We start from the raw sequence: 18,172 nt of genomic DNA on the forward strand, positions 1-18,172 counted from the left end.
TATGGAAGTTCTTCAAAAATTTAAAAATAGAACTACCCTATGATCCAGCAAAAGACCGAAGGAAATAGGAGTGTTGCTAGGAAGCTGAATCAGGATAATTTGGCAGTGATTGGAAATGCTAATATTTTCTAATATTAGTATGTTTAATGTCTTGAGCTATTTATTTTATGCCCCGAATGTGTATGGTTATTGTAAGACATTTAATCCAGTCCTAAAAAACATATTGAATCAACACTTCTTTCTGACCACTCACTACCAATCCTGAGCTGTCCGAGGAAGGGCTCTCAACAGCCCTAAGGCCTCCCTGAAACAGCTTGATCCTGTTCCTCCCTGGATGGTGGCACGTTGACATAGCAGCCCAGTGACAAAGCAGACAGCTGGGTAACACATGTGTCTGTGCTTATGCATGTCCTTGATGGACACAGCCAGACACTAACGAAGGGTTAAGGCGTCAATTCTGTTTTTTCAAGTATGTACAAAATTTTTAGAAATTATGTTTAAAAAATTACTTGGACTATGAATCGTCCCATCTTTTTTTTACTTCCTTCTAGAATTTGGACAGTTACTGAATTCATGTTTATTCTAAGTTTTTAATAAAACTGATTTGCATTGAATACAAAAAGGTTACATAAAGCAGAGCGTATCCACTACTTTGTTGTACATGAAAACAATGGAAGAAAACATCAGTTAAGGAGGCAGCCTTGGGATTGGTGACTCATGTGGGTGCAAGATAGTAATAGCCCAGCCAGGAATACTGCAGTAGAAATAGAGGGGGCAGGGTGAAAGAGGTGTTAACTTTCCCTCCTCCGCAGTGCCTGTGTTTATTCCTCTCTTCCACCATTCCTTGCACCACACGCCTGCTGCTCCTGCTCTATCTTAATTCAGTCTCCAAAAATAAGGCCCCCAGATTAAGCTTTTCATTTGTACCTCATCCTGGATTTAGAGTAGACTGTTATTTCAACTCAGGCTGATAATCAATTATTTGTCAATCTACATATTTAAAAATAGTTATAAGAGTCTATCATCTATTTAAAATTCCAGAGAGAGGAAAGAGTTTTGCTTTTCCAAATTATTATAGAAGATTGCACTACTTGAAAGTTAGATTTGTTTTCCCAATTTATTAGCCATGCTGCACTGGTAGAATTTAAGAATCTTTAAGTGAAAAATAAGATTAGTTTTGTCTTTTAACTATTCAGTGCTCTGCTCTGAGCTCTGCGGATAAATGCAAAATGACCCAAGACAGTGCACATGTGTCCGGGCCCGAGGAGGTTTCTCGCAAGTAATCTAATATTGTGCATTTCCTGGCAGTGTTTCAGTTCTCATGGTGGAGTAAGCTTAGAACACAAATGACTAAGAATTGCTGAATATTAGATAAATAAGCTTTTTCTTCATCACTGCTTAGCCAGTTGTGGGATGGAGTGCTCCATCCTGGTGCTCTCCTGCATCTCCTCTTCATGCTGCCCCTGTTTCTTCCTCTGAGTAGCTGCGAATCACAACAAGTCAGCGATGGTCTTTGTGTTAAGTCAAGATGGGGCTCTGAGGCAGCTCATTTCCTAATATATAGAGACGTCTCCCTCAAAAGGAAACTGGATGAAGTGGTCAAAAACAGTTTCTCATGGTTTCTTGAGCTTGCTTCTAGCTGCAGTGTCTGCTCATTTCCAAGCATGAATTAATACACAGTAGTTTGTTTTCGTATCATTACAATGAAGACATAGAATTCTTTATCTCTCTCTACACCTGGAATGACATTAACAAGAGTGGAATGCTAGAGATTATTAAGCCACTTTTATTTCTACTAATAGCCCAGCAATGACAATCAGCCTATAAAATGCTGGTTACTTTCAGCATTAAACTTCTGCTACTTTCAAGTCAGGGCTGAGACATCATGGGAGGAGAAGAGAGAATTGAGGCAGAGACAGAATAAGCAAAGAGGATGGGATGAAATGAAGCAGTTTTACAAATGAGAATATTTGAGCCTTATATTATAGGGTTCATTTGTACTTGCAGCTCATAACAATCACAATATTTTCAAGGACTTTTCTTTTGCTAAAGGTTCTGTTGTTCAAATGCACATTTACATATTTTACTTGGTTTTAATGCAGCATTTATTGGGATGCTTTCATATTTTTAAAACCCCAATTTTAAAAATTATTTTTTGGACATCTATACACATATTCTGTAATGTGTGTGTATGTGTGTGTAGTATGTGTATGCATGCATGGGTGTATATGTATTTAAGTAGGTGTGCATATGAATAAATATGTACATGTGTATAAACGGGTGTTTATGTGTCTAAGTATGTCATAAGTATGTATGTATGTGTGTATGCATCTATGTGTACGTTTCTGTGTTTATATGTGTGTATACATGTGTACATATGTGAGTGTAAGTGGGTATATATGTGTGTGGATATATGCGTGTCTGTAATTCTTTTTGTTTTGTGTCATATACCTTCAAATGTAGCAAATGTGACACGTGACAGCTACCTCAGGATCAAAGTTTTCATGTTTGTTACTTTTTCTGAACACTATAACCTCAACTTTCTGCATCACATTGCTTGGAAGACACAAAGTTACAAAATGAATTTGTAAATTTAACTAACAATAATCTATTTGTTGACAGCTCTTTTTTTTTCTTGTTTTTATATCAGTTAAGTGGCTTCAGAAAGGTAACTTTTTATTCTGTGTATATCTTCATACTTATAATCATTATTAGTATGTTGAATTCATGTTTTCTTTTACCTCTTTTTGTTGTTATTGTTGGAGTCTTTACGTTAAGTGACAAAATCACTGGAGATGAAGAGTTTTTTACTCCATAGCTGCTGAAAGCAGAACCAAGAGAAAATGTCCTGGACACAGGTTTTGAGCTAAAAGAGTGTCTTCAGTCCTGTCGTGTCTGCTGAAAGTGTTAAATGAATGAATTAGATATTTAGCCTCACAACTGGCTATTTTGAATGGATGAAATATTCTAACTCACATTTTTATACACCCAGAAATAATTTGTTGCATCTTCACTTTTTCTATTATGAACTGCATTCTAAATAAATCTGAATGGAAAACAACGTGAAATGAGGGAAAGTATAGTTTTGTAACCCCATATATGATGGGGTGTGGGGGCTGGGGACCTCTTCTTTCAGATCTAGACTCAAAATGTCCCTTGATAGAAGGGTTCCAGATTATAACAAGAATTTACCTAAAGCCATGGGGTCTATTAATTTTATAGTCTTTTTAAGAACTAGTTTTAACAATGTTAAAACTATGTATGTTTCTCTTTCATTGATTTCTGCTCTCATCTTTATTATTTTTTCCTTCTTTCTTTTGCTTTAGCTGTTCTTTTTCTTGGTTACATGGGTGGATGCTTAGATTATTGTTTTTAAGAAATTCTTTTCAGATATGCACATTTAAAGCTATAAATGTCCCTCTAAACCATCCCACAAGTCTTGATTTTCCATTATTTCATTATCTTTCAGCTCGTAATATTTTAAAATATGCACTGCATATTATTCTTTGACCATTGGATTATTTAGATTGGTGTTTCACAATATTCTAACATAAAACTGTTTTTCTTTGCCACTTTGTTATTGATTTCTAGCTTAATTCCACTGTGGTCATAAAAAGGACTCTGTGATTTCCTTCCTTTCAAATTATGGAGGCTTGATTTATGTCCCAGCTTTTAGCCAATTTTCACATATGTTCTATGTACATATATGAAAAGAATATGTATTCTGAAGAGTTGGACACAGTGTTCTTCCCAGAAGTGCCCATTATATTCAAGTTCTGTCTAATCTACTCATTTAACCAATCCACTAAGTAGCTAATTTCAATTATTACATTTGTAAGTCCTAAAATTCCTATTTAGATCGAGAAAAAGATGGCGGCAAAGTAGAGAGACGTGGAGTGCATCCCTCTCCACAGATGCATTGGGAATGCACGGAAGGACGCAGTCATTCCCACAGAGAACCAGCTGAACACCAGCAGACGGCCTCGGACACCAGAAAGGGCTGCAGGGAGCCCGACATAGCCGGGAGGGAGGCATCTACGAGGGCTCAAAGAGGGTGAAGTGGCGGAGCTGTGTCAGACGGGAGGGAGTGAGAAACATACGGAGGGTCCGCAGCGCGGCTCAGCGTTCCCGGACCGAGACATCGATCCGCGGCTGAACGGAGGGTCCAGGAGCGGGAGCGTGGGAACCGGAGAGCTGGTTCAGGGTGAGAAACATTGTTGCCGGTAGGGTGACGGACCGAGAGGACAGGAGGGAGGAGGTCCGCGGAGAGGAGTGCCGGTCCCTGAGAGCTGCCCGGCCATGATGGCGGCTGGAGGCTGCAGGCTCCTGGGCGGGGGGGAGGAGCCGCGCGCATAGCCTCTCCCTCTCTTTCGGCGCCTCTGCAACAGGCAGTGGAGAGACGCCCTGCGGGCCACCTAAGACGCTCAGGGATAACAAGCACCCTCAGGCGCTCAGGCGGGGCTAGATTAAAACTCCTTGCAATGCCAGCAGCAGGGAGGCTGCCGAGAGAAAAAAAAAAACCAGCATCAAAAAGAAAAAACCCCGAGAGAGGCCCAACTCTAAGACTTTCTGTGTACGCCTGAGCCACCAGCGCCCTCTGCAACAGGCACCTCCAAGCCTGACTGAAACAACAGTGCGCCACTGCTCCCTCACTCCCAGGAGAAGGAGCCACTATTGTACCCTCTCCCTCCCCACACACCGAGGCTTACAGACGAACAATAAAGGAACCTCTGCTGGTCACAGAATAACGCAAAAAAAAAAAAAACCCAAGGCAAGGAGAAGGACACTTACAGCTGAGACGCTAAGGAAACAGAAATAGTAGTATCAATACCTATTGAACTGGTCCATTCTGGGATCAGTTCTGGATTTTTTTTCTTTTTTTCTTTCTCTCTCTCTCTTTTTTTTTTTTTTTTTTGATTTATTAAATACGATCTTAACCCTAAGGGATCTACAAGTTTTACAACATAATTTTTTAAGGATATTTTTTATTCTTTTTTTTTTTTTTTGCCTTTTTATATACTTCTATATCTAGCTAAGTTTTTGGTAGTTCGGACAAAATATCTTTCATACTTTCCTTTCATCCCTTTCTTTTATACACTTCTATTCCTTTCTTTTTCTTTGCATATTTCCAACCACATTACGCTCTTCTGTTCCCCTTTCTTCCAGCCATTTTAAGTGTATTTTATCTTAACATACTTATAAGCAACACTATCGGTCTGCTCAGACTCCTTGCTCTATTCTCCAGATGATGCACTGCCTTGGTATTAATATTAGGCTTTTGTCTTTATCTTAGTTCTTAGTACAGTTGTCTAATTACATTCTGAGAATCTCCATTCTCTCTGGTGGTACCCCAGCTCATTTCTATATTTGATCCTAGCTTACAAAATCTCCCTGGATTGATGTTTGTATGTGTAGGGTATTATTTGTTGTTTGTTTGCTTTTGCTTTTGTCTCTGATTTGTTCTGTTTCAGTTGTCAATTTCTGCTGGGTTTCTCTTTGAATATCTGATAGCAGACTGGGGTTCTGTCAGGTCTTTCTAGAGCCTTATGTCCTAACGGATTCAATAATTGTGTGTCTTATACATGTATGTGTTTCCTAGACTGAATATTCGTTTAATCCAATACTTGGACATTAGTCTGAGGCTTGGACAGTCTTCTATAAACACCTCTATCACCAGGACAAGCAACCCCAAAAGCTTGGACAACCATGAGGAAACAAAGAAACCCCATGCAGGCAAAGGAGCAGGAAAAAAACCCACAAGACCAAATAAATGAGGAGGAAATAGGAAAAATGCCTGAAAAAGAATTTAGAGTAATGATAGTAAAAATGATACAAAATCTCGATAACAAAATAGAGAAAGTACAAGAAACAGTTCATAAGAACTCAGAAAAACAAACAGCAATGGGTAACAAAATAACTGAAATTAAAAATACTCTAGATGCTATAACCAGCAGAATGACTGAGGCAGAAGAACGAATAAGTGAGTTGGAAGATAGAATGGGAGAAATAAACGCCACAGAGCAGGAAAAAGAAAAAAAAAATAAAAAGACTAGAAGACAGCCTCAGAGACCTCAGTGATAACCTTAAACGTACCAACATTCGAATTATAGGCATCCCAGAAGAAGAAGAAAACAAGAAAGGGTCTGAGAAAATATTTGAAGAGGTTATAGTGGAAAACTTCCCCAACATGGGAAAGGAAATAATGAACCAAGTCCAAGAAGCACAGAGAGTCCCATACAGAATAAACCCAAGGAGAAATACACCAAGACACATATTAATCAAACTAATGACAATTAAACACAAAGAAAAAATATTAAAAGCAGCAAGAGAAAAGCAACAAACAACATATAAGGGAAAACCCATCAGGATAACAGCTGACCTTTCTACAGAAACTCTGCAGGCCAGAAGGCAATGGCAGGATATACTGAAAGTCCTGAAAGAGAGAAACCTACAGCCAAGAATACTCTACCCAGCAAGAATCTCATTCAGATTTGAGGGAGAAATCAAAAGCTTTCCAGACAAGCAAAAGTTAAGAGAATTCAGCACCACCAAACCAGCCTTACAACAAGTGCTAAAGGAACTTCTCTAAGTAGGAAACACAAGAAAAGGAAAACACCTACAAATACAAACCCAAAACAATTCAGAAAATGGTAATTGGAACACACATGTCAATAATCACTTTAAATGTAAATGGATGAAATGCTGCAACCAAAAGACACAGACTGGCTGAATGGATACAAAAACAAGACCCTTCTATATGCTGCCTACAAGAAACCCACTTCAGACCAAGGGATACATATAGACTGAAAGTGAAGGGATGGAAAAAGATATTCCATGCAAATGGAAGTCCAAAGAAAGCTGGAGTAGCAAGACTCATATCAGACAAATTAGACTTGAAAGTAAAGACTATTAAAAGAGACAAGGAAGGACACTACATAATGATCAAGGGATCCATCCAAGAAGAACATATCACAATGGTAAATATCTATGCCCTCAATATAGGAGCACCTCAATACGTAAGGCAAATGCTAACAGCTATAAAAGGGGACATCGACAGTAACACAATAATAGTGGGAGACTTGAACACCCCACTTACATCAATGGACAGATCATCCAAACAGAAAATAAATAAAGACACACAAGCTTTAAATGACACATCAGACCATCTCGACTTAATTGATATTTATAGGACATTCCATCCAAAAACGACAGACTACACTTTCTTCTCAAGTGCACACGGAACATTTTCCAGGATAGATCACATCTTGGGTCACAAATCAAACCTCAGCAAATTCAAGAACATTGAAATCATATCAAGCATCTTCTCAGACCACAACGCCATGAGACTAGATATCAATTACAGGAAAAAAACTGCAAAAAATACAAACACATGGAGGCTAAACAATTCACTCTTAAACAACCAAGGAATCACTACAGAAATCAAAGAGGAAATCAAAAAAATCTAGAAACAAATGACAACGAAAACACAACAACCCAAAACCTATGGGACGCAGCAAAAGCAGTTCTAAGAGGGAAGTTTATAGCAATACAGTCCTACCTTAAGAAACAAGAAAATGATCGAATAAACAACCTAACCTTACACCTCAAACAACTAGAGAAAGAAGAACAAAGAAACCCCAAAGTGAGCAGAAGGAAAGAAATCATAAAGATCAGAGCAGAAATAAATGAAAAAGAAAGGAAAGAAACCATAAGAAAAATAAATGAAACTAAAAGCTGGTTCTTTGAGAAGATTAACAAAATTGATAAACCATTAGCCAGACTCATCAAGAAAAAAAGGGAGAAGATGCAAATCAACAGAATTAGAAATGAAAAAGGAGAAGTCACAACGGACACCTCAGAAATACAAAACATCTTGAGAGACTACTACAAGCAACTATATGCCAATCAATTGGATAACCTGGAAGAAATGGATACATTCTTAGAAAAATACAATCTTCCAAGACTGAACCAGGAAGAAATAGAAACCATGAACAGACCAATCACAAGTACAGAAATTGAGGCAGTGATTAAAAATCTCCCAACACACAAAAGCCCAGGACCAGATGGATTCACGGGCGAATTCTATCAAACATTTCGAGAAGAGTTAACACCTATCCTTCTCAAACTCTTCCAAAATATTGCAGAAGGCGGAGCACTCCCAAACTCATTCTACGAGGCTACCATCACCCTGATACCAAAACCAGGCAAAGATGTCACAAAAAAAGAAAACTACAGACCAATATCACTGATGAATATAGATGCAAAAATCCTCAACAAAATACTAGCTAACAGACTGCAACAGCACATTAAAAAAATCATACTCCACGATCAAGTGGGGTTTATCCCTGGGATGCAAGGATTCTTCAATATACGCAAATCAATCAACGTGATACATGATATCAACAAATTGAAGGATAAAAACCATATGATCATTTCAATAGATGCAGAAAAAGCTTTTGACAAAGTTCAACATCCATTTATGATAAAAGCTCTCCAGAAAATGGGCATAGAAGGAAATTACCTCAACATAATAAAAGCCATATATGACAAACCAAAAGCCAACATTGTTCTCAATGGAGAAAAACTGGAAGAATTCCCTCTAAGAACAGGAACAAGACAAGGGTGTCCACTCTCACCACTGTTATTCAACATAGTTTTGGAAGTGTTAGCCACAGCAATCAGAGAAGAAAAAGAAATTAAAGGAATCCAAATTGGAAAAGAAGTAAAATTGTCACTCTTTGCAGATGACATGATATTATATATAGAAAACCCTAAAGACTCTACCAGAAAACTGCTAGCACTAATTGATGAGTTTAGTAAAGTAGCAGGATACAAAATTAATGCACAGAAATCTCTTGCATTCCTATACACTAGCAACAGAAGAGCAGAAAGAGAAATTAAGGAAACTCTCCCATTCACCATTGCAACCAAAAGAATAAAATACCTAGGAATAAACCTGCCTAAGGAGGCAAAAGATCTGTATGCAGAAAACTTTAAGACATTGATGAAAGAAATCAAAGATGACACAAACAGATGGAGGGACATACCATGTTCCTGGATTGGAGGAATCAACATTGTGAAAATGACTGTACTACCCAAAGCAATTTACAGATGCAATGCAATCCCAATCAAATTACCAATGGCATTTTTCACAGAACTAGAGCAAGAAATCTTACGATTTGTATGGAAATGCAAAAGACCCCAAATAGCCAAAGCAATCTTGAGAAGGAAAAATGGAGTTGGTGGAATCAGGCTTCCTGACTTCAAACTATACTACAAGGCCATAGTGATCAAGACAGTATGGTACTGGCACAAAAATAGAAAGGAAGATCAATGGAATAGAATAGAGAACTCAGAAGTAAGCCCAAACACATATGGGCACCTTATCTTTGACAAAGGAGGCACGAGTATACAATGGAAAAAAGACAGCCTCTTCAATAAGTGGTGCTGGGAAAATTGGACAGCAACATGTAAAAGAATGAAATTAGAACACTTCCTAACACCATACACAAAAATAAACTCCAAATGGATTAAAGATCTACATGTAAGGCCAGACAGTATAAAACTCCTAGAGGAAAACATAGGCAGAACACTCTTTGACATACATCAAAGCAACATCCTTTTTGACCCACCTCCTAGAATCATGGAAATAAAATCAAGAATAAACGAATGGGACCTCATGAAACTTAAAAGCTTTTGCACAGCGAAAGAAACCATAAACAAGACTAAAAGGCAACCCTCAGAGTGGGAAAAAATAATTGCCTATGAAACAACAGACAAAGGATTAACCTCCAAAATATACAAGCAGCTCATGCAGCTTCATACCATAAAAGCAAATAACCCAATCCACAAATGGGCAAAAGACCTAAATATACGTTTCTCCAAAGAAGACATACAGATGGCCAACACACACATGAAAAGATGCTCAACATCACTAATCATCAGAGAAATGCAAGTCAAAGCCACAATGAGGTATCACCTCACACCAATCAGAATGGCCATCATCACAAAGTCTGGAAACCACAAATGTTGGAGAGGGTGTGGAGAAAAGGGAACTCTCCTGCACTGTTGGTGGGACTGTAAGTTGGTCCAGCCACTATGGAAAACAATTTGGAGGTTCCTTAAAAAACTACAAATAGAACTACCATATGATCCAGTCATCCCACTCCTGGGCATATACCCAAAGAAAACCATAATCCCAAAAGAAACTTGTACCATCATGTTTATTGCAGCACTCTTTACAATAGCCAGGACATGGAAGCAACCTAAATGCCCATCAACAAATGAATGGATACAGAAGATGTGGCATATATATACAATGGAATATTACTCAGCTATAAAAAGGGATGAGATGGAGCTATATGTAATGAGGTGGATAGAACTACAATCTGTCATACATAGTGAAGTAAGTCAGAAAGAGAAGGACAAATATTGTATGCTAACTCACATATACGGAATCTAAAAATGGTACTGATGAACTCAGTGACAAGAACAAGGAAGCAGATACAGAGAATGGACTGGAGAACTCGAGGTATGGGGGGGGTGGGGGGTGAAGGGGAAACTGAGAAGAAGCGAGAGAGTAGCACAGACATATATATACTACCAACTGTAAAATAGTCAGTGGGAAGTTGTTGTATAACAAAGGGAGTCCAACTCGAGGATGGAAGATGCCTTAGAGGACTGGGGCAGTGAGGGTGGGGGGGACTTGAGGGGGGGGAGTCAAGGAAGGGAGGGAATATGGGGATATGTGTATAAAAACAGTTGATTGAACCTGGTGTACCCCCCAAAAAAAATAATTAAAAAAAAATTCCTATTTAATTACTTTATATAGCTTTAGTTCTTGGCTAAATTTGTTAACGCTTTCTCCACCAGGCCTGCTTCAGTTATTTTAATTTTCTTCTTTGAATGTCAATTGAGTTTTTCACTTTATTGATTGTACATTATATTTCTAATTTACTTGTTCTTTTTAATTCTATGTTATTTCTTTGTGATTATCTCTAGGCCTTCATTTCCTATTCTCACATATTTGTTTCATTGTCTCATTCATGTTTTACATTTTCAAAAATTTTTATTGTTTTAGCTGTCTTGTTGCAGAATTTTAATTATCCTTCCTTCATAGAGTCCTTGTGCTGTTTGCTTTTTTTTTTAATTCAAATTCTTCTTCAGTGCTTTTGATTTGTCTTTATAGAAGTCTTCTATGATAGAAGTCTTCTATGATTTGTGTCAGGTCTGGGATTTGATTTGACCTTACTAAGTTTAATGAGTTAGTTTTATTCTAGTAATGCAAAGCTAGTTTCGTATTTAAAAACCAATCAGTATAATTTACTATGGTAATAGTCCAAAGAAGGAAAACGAGATGATCCTATCAATTGATGCAGAACAATCATTTGAGGATAATCAATACCCAGTCTCTTAGAAAACTAGGAATAAAAGGTATCATCCTCAACCTGATAACGAACATCTACAAAAATCTCTATAGATAAGAACATACTTAATGACTGAATATTTTCCCTGTAAGAGCAGGAATAAGGCAATGCCTGTTCTCACTACTCTTTGGGGGACTCCACAGTGAGGCTATGAATTCAACTATTAGGCAATTGAGCACATAATTAAATTTCGTGTTTAATTTTCATCAGTATCAGTTTTGTGGCCACAAGAAATAGGAGAATTTTTTAGGGATGGCATGGAAGCCATCTGGTTCACAGACCATCTAAGCTGAGAATTAAAAGGCCTGAGCTTGTTCTTTTTAATATATAAATAATTACATATTCATTCATATAATTCATCCCACACCACAGTCATCATCACTGCTGCAACAGTCAAGGGCAACAGTCACTGGGGCTCCCAAAGCACACGTTTCAGTTGGCGCTTCATTGCAATTAACCACGGGTGGTTAGTGTGGATTAATGAAATTTTATGTCACTGCGTGTCATGGATTACTAGCATGTCATCTTCCATCAGGCAGGAGCTCAGCACCGTGCCAAGCCCAACAGCATGAGCAGACTAACTCCCAAACCCATCTTTCTGGTTTGTCTTCTGAGACAACTCTTGCTCTCAAGTTGGGTGCATTCAGGAGGCAGAAACTACTCAGTGATTTAAACAGGGGAAATATAAGGAATTATTGCACCATGATAGGATAATAACTCTAGAAATGGAGGGAGAACTCTCAAGGGTACCTTAGAGCTTAGGGAGAGGACCCAAGGCAGGACAAACTTGGAAGGGGAATTTGGACCTTGTTGAATAAGATGTGGTTACAGACCATTGACTGAATTGCCTAAGGGAGAGCTGGTCCACAGTCACTGAAAAAGCAAGAATAACACTCTGGGTGGGACACACATGAGCAGAAGCTCACAGGCAGGCATGCAGAGTGAGTTGCGGCACTACTGTAGACACTTTTGGAACTTGGAGTTAGATTGGCCTTGGTCTGCAGAAAGCAAGCATACTTATGTGTATGGCTCAGACCAGGGAGGTTCTAGTTCACTGTGTGGGATGAAGATCGGGTGGTTAGCTTACCAGGTAGCCGGCTTAGTGTGGCTTACCTAGCTGAGAAGAGGGTACTGGGGAGCAATGACCTGGACAGGGGCAGTCCTTTGCTCTCTGGGGCTCCCTGTTGTTCTGCTGTTGCTTGAATCAATATTTGGAGAAAAAGTGCTTGGATAAGCCACACCCTGAGGCACTGAGCACTGGAGAAAACTGTACAGTCAAGAGTAGAGAAAAAATCATACTCTCCATGAGGCTGGTGAATGAGCGCAAGGAACCATGGAAGAAAATTTCTTTTTCCTTCAATGTCTCTCCAGAGCACTCTATTGACAAAACTTAACATCAAGCCAGCTGGCAAGGGAAACATTTAAAATTCCCAGCTATATTGTCTTGGATTAGGCAATTAACTAAAAATTTGGGGTGGAGAATCATTAAATTGATAGCTGGTACACCACACCTCTTTTACCTTTTACCATTTCTCACACCCCCAACACCCATCATATAAGCATTTATGTAAGTATATGTAGTATCTAAACGAAAAATTAAAATATGTAATTTTCAATAAAGTATGCTCAGCCATAAGTACATTAAAGTCATAATGCAGTGGTCAGATGTATTCATCTATAAGGGAAATAACTGTGAATGTGGTTTTAGTGCAGAATGACACAGGGCTCTTGGCTTAAATATCTCAGGGTCACCAGTGGTGTGATTTTTCCAAAATGGAAACACCTGTTGCTAAATTTCAAACAAATAATGATCTTTTGATATAAGCAGCAGTTGTATTCCTGGAAATTTCTGCATGCATTAACATGTGTAAAAATCATTTATAAATACATAAAACAGAGTTGGTCTTAGATTCTTGCTGTAGTGTAAGGACCTGACATTAAGCTTTTGATTGCTGAGCATCCATTTCAAAAGATCCATCGTGAATAAACATATTGCCTAGTGTATGACACAGCTACCAGCAAAACCACCAGATAAGGAACTAGGCTGCCCTCCCTTGTGAATTTCCCCTTTCAGATAGCCCTACATAACCTAGATAACTGACCACTCGAGTGATTCCATTTCTTCCTTCCTGTGCCCTGATTCCCACTCTCATGCTTTAAATTAGATTGGGAGTTTGGGATTGACATGTACACACTGCTGTATTTAAAATAGATAACCAACAAGGACCTACTGTATAGCAGAGGACACTCTGCTCAATACTCTGTAATAACTTAAATGGGAAGAAAATTTGAAAAATAGTAGATACATGTATATGTATAACTGAATCACTTTGCTGTATACCTGGAACTAACACAAATTGTTAATCAACTATTCTCCAATATGAAATAAAAATTTAAAAATAAATTAGCTAATAAGGAGTGAAGCTGCAAAATTCTAGACGTCCTACTCTCTGATCCTAATAAGGCAGGGGCCCCAGGTCCCCACTCTCTCCTTCTCGACCCACTACCTTCCTGTGTGGCCCTAAGGCATGCTCTGTATCCTTCAGGACCATTATTCTTCAAAGTTCCCGGGTGGTTTTAGCTTAAATGTATCCTGCAATCATAATAAGAACAACAAGGGCCAGTCTAACCACAATAGTGGCCTGAGTGGGGGAACTGTCTTTGGGGGCTTGCTATGAGTAATACGGGCCCAGGTGAGTGCCTCAGGTGTTCCTAGACAAGAGCATCACCATCAAAAGGCTGGGTGTACATTTGTAAACACAGTATTTTCAGCCATATCAATGTATATTTGAACAATCAGAAGTTGACTGTGATAATTCCATGTGTGACAGGATATGCAGTATCCCTGACCCTTTCCCACTCAGTGCCTATCACTGGGCCAAACCTACATAATTTCATTACTTTTCCAAATGACCCTTGGGGTTCCGTCCTCCCCAGCCCTTGGGAACCGGCACCCTGCATCTTCTGTGCCTCTTTGCATTGCACTCCTGCTTTCTTTCAGGTTCCCTTTCGGCACTCAGACTGTCTGTCTTCTTACCTGTGATGTTTGCACCTCAGAAAGAAACTTGGTGGTAAAGGGGGTGGCTCTCCATTACAACAAATTGTGCTTATACCACAGGCAAACACATGTGCACAAATGATCAGTCTGGCAGCCCTCCTTTCTCTGCATGTTGGGACTGAGGAAGATCAGGGCCGTGTCCCAGTCCTTACCATTGGTCTATTGTGACCCATTTTTTTCTTCAAAGATGCTGTTAAAGCTTTCATTAATGTTGTTTTGGCTGCATACTATGATTTTTTTTTTTCTTGGCTTTGGAGTCAAACTGAACTGAGTTGAACTATGGATGTATGATTTTCATCAAAAGAAACAGCCAATCCACAATATTGTCTGAGACAAAACTACACCAACACTAATTATTTTCACTGCATTGAGAGGAAATATAGGTTGCTTTCATTTTATAAAGGGTAGACTTTATTTTAATTTTAATTTTATATTGGAGTATAAATGATTAACAACATTGTGTTAGTTTCAGGTGTACAACAAAGTGATTCAGTTATACATATATATGTGTCTATTCTTTTTCAAATTATTTTCCCATTTAGATTATTACAGAATATTGAGCAGAGTTCCCTGGGCTATACAGTAGATCCTTTTCAGTTACCCATTTTAAATATAGCAGTGCGTACATGTCAATCCCAAACTCCCAATCTATCCCTTCCCCCTACCCTTCCCCCCTGGTAACCATAAGTTTGTTCTCTAAGTCTGTGAGTCTGTTTCTATTTTGTAAATAAATTCATTTGTATCTTTTTTTTTTTAGATTCTGCATATAAGTGATATCATATGATATTTGTCTTTCTCTGTCTGATGTACTTCACTTGGGGTGATAATCTCCAGGCCCATCCATAATGCTGCAAATGGCACTATTTCATTCCTTGAATGGCTGAGTAATATTCCATTGTATATATGACCACACCTTCTTTATACATTCATCTGTCAATGGACATTTAGGCTGCTTGCATGTCCTGGCTATTGCAAACAATGCTGCGATGAACACTGGGGTCCATATATCCTTTCGAACCATGTTTTTCTCCAGATATATGCCCAGGAGTGGGATTGCAGGATTATACGGTAGCTCTATTTTTAGTTTCTTAAGGAACCTCCATACTATTCTCCATAGTGGATGTACCAATTTACATTCCCACCAATAGAATAGGAGGGTCCACAAAAGGTAGATTTAATGAGAAGGAGCATTTGATTTGGTTACCAAATATAAGTATGTACATGCACACATATATACGTTGGCCACATACATTCCAGTCTGAGTAATGTGATTTTCCTAGAAAGTGTTTTTTGCTGATGGTACTCCAATTTATAATTATATTTATGCAAATGGTCCCAATGAATTTTAAGACTTTTGTTGACCAAAAAGAGACAAGAAACACATGTATACTGTACCCAAAGATTTGAACTTCCTGCTTTGTAATTCTTCTTCATGCAGTTTTAAGTATTCTTTATGGCTTTTATTCCCAAAGGTAATCAACGATTATACAGATATGCACATTATGCTCCACGGGAGCTGTCCTTTCAGGAACTTGATTTTGAGCTGCAGAGACTCCCACTGTGTCTCTTGAAGGTCATGGTAAGATGTTTAAATCACAAATACAGCTGTATGATCACTGAATTCTCCTAAGAAGCATCTCTCTTTTGACTTTTACTTATATATGTTTTCTTTTAAGTGTCTCAAAGAAGCCTGAGGCATTGTAGGCCCTTTGGGTACTTTGAATGTTTTTGTAAAGTTTTAATGATACTTTACAATAATGGCATTAAATGAGTTGACATTTGATCACGCACAAAGATTTTTAACTTATATTTTTATATTTATTTAATGGCTTTCAATGGGCTTCCCAAACTTCTAGGCACCTGTACAGAAAATGACTCTTTTAAAATGAAAATACATCACTCTGTGTTTGTCATAAATATGTTATTAAAATATAAGAAAATCTGTTAGTGGGGAAAGGCAAGTAGAAGGATGTCAAAAAGTTGTGTAGAAAGAGACCATATCTAGCACTTTGCTCAGTCATCCACTCTGCATTTTAAGAGAGACATTGCATATTTCTAGAGTAAAGTGACCCACATGGTAGACTATCTAGCAACAAAGTCAAGTGATTATTAATTTAAGGAGCTGCATGTGTTTAAAATACAGAAAAGAGTAGAAAATAAAATTAGGGCCAATTTTAAAAATTACCTAATTTTGGAAGCAAATTTCATCACAATAGTTCTTTTTTTTTTTATTTTATTTATTTATTTATTTATTTATTTATTTTGAGGTACACCAAATTCAATCATCTGTATTTATACACGTATCTCCATATTCCATCTCTCCCTCAACTCCCCCCCACCCTCCTCATCCCAGTCCTCTAAGGCATCATCCATCCTCGAGTTGAACTCCCTTTGTTATACAGCAACTTCCCACTGGCTATCTATTTTACAGTTGGTAGTATATACGTGTCTATGCTACTCTCTCACTTCAGCTCAGCTTCTCCTTCACCCCCTACCCCCCCAGACCTCGAGTTCTCCAATCCATTCTCTGCATCTGCTTCCTTGTTCTTGTCTTGTCACTGAGTTCATCAGTACCATTTTTAGATTCCGTATATATGAGTTAGCATACAATATTTGTCTTTCTCTTTCTGACTTACTTCACTCTGTATGACAGACTCTAGGTCTATCCACCTCATTACATATAGCTCCATCTCACCCCTTTTTATAGCTGAGTAATATTCCATTGTATATATATATGCCACATCTTCTTTATCCATTCATTTGTTGGTGGGCATTTAGATTGCTTCCATGTTCTGGCTATTGTAAATAGTGCTGCAATGAACATTATGGTACATGTTTCTTTTGGGATTATGGTTTTCTCTGGGTATATGCCCAGTAGTGGGATTACTGGATCATATGGTAGTTCTATTTGTAGTTTTTTAAGGAACCTCCAAATTGTTTTCCATAGTGGCTGTACCAACTTACATTCCCACCAACAGTGCAGGAGAGTTCCCTTTTGTAACAATTAGATCAATCAGAAAGGGAGATAGTATATTCCTTATTGCATAAATTTAAGTAAAGGGTTTTTTTCCCCTCCAGGAGTCATAGATGTATTGAATATGTGTTTCATACCTACACAGAGATCTAATATGCACACACAACTGTACATATAAACATGCATGTACATGTATACATATCTGCCCATGTAAATATTTTACCTATTCTTTCTTTCAGTAGTTTTTTTTCCATATTTGTTTGTGACTTTTCTTGTAATTGATCACTAGTGTGATTTTTAACAACAATAACAGAAACCTATGGGGTCAAGCATATCATAAGCAGACTTTAAAGTAGAATGTGAATATCTTAAAATTAACGTTATAAAGATGTTCAATTGAAAATTGTTCAATTATGAAAACTGAACAAAGCAACTTGATAATTCCAGAATAAGTGTTTAAGAATTATGTGACTTTCATAATATGACTAAATAACCCTTTCAAATATGTACAATAAAGTTTTCTATTTCACTAAAAGAAAAAAAAGGATTACATGGCTTCCAATAAGTGTGTCTGTTGGCTCTTAAGTGTGCAAGCTCTGGGTCACATGACTATATGATGTACACCACAACTTTTTGCCAAGCTACCAAATCCATATTAGGGCTTTTTTTGCTTGCTTGATTATTTATGTATCCATAGCTATTTCAGTGTTCTTT

The sequence above is a fragment of the Hippopotamus amphibius genome, chromosome 2 (assembly GCF_030028045.1).
Source record: "Hippopotamus amphibius kiboko isolate mHipAmp2 chromosome 2, mHipAmp2.hap2, whole genome shotgun sequence".
Classification (NCBI taxonomy): domain Eukaryota; kingdom Metazoa; phylum Chordata; class Mammalia; order Artiodactyla; family Hippopotamidae; genus Hippopotamus; species Hippopotamus amphibius.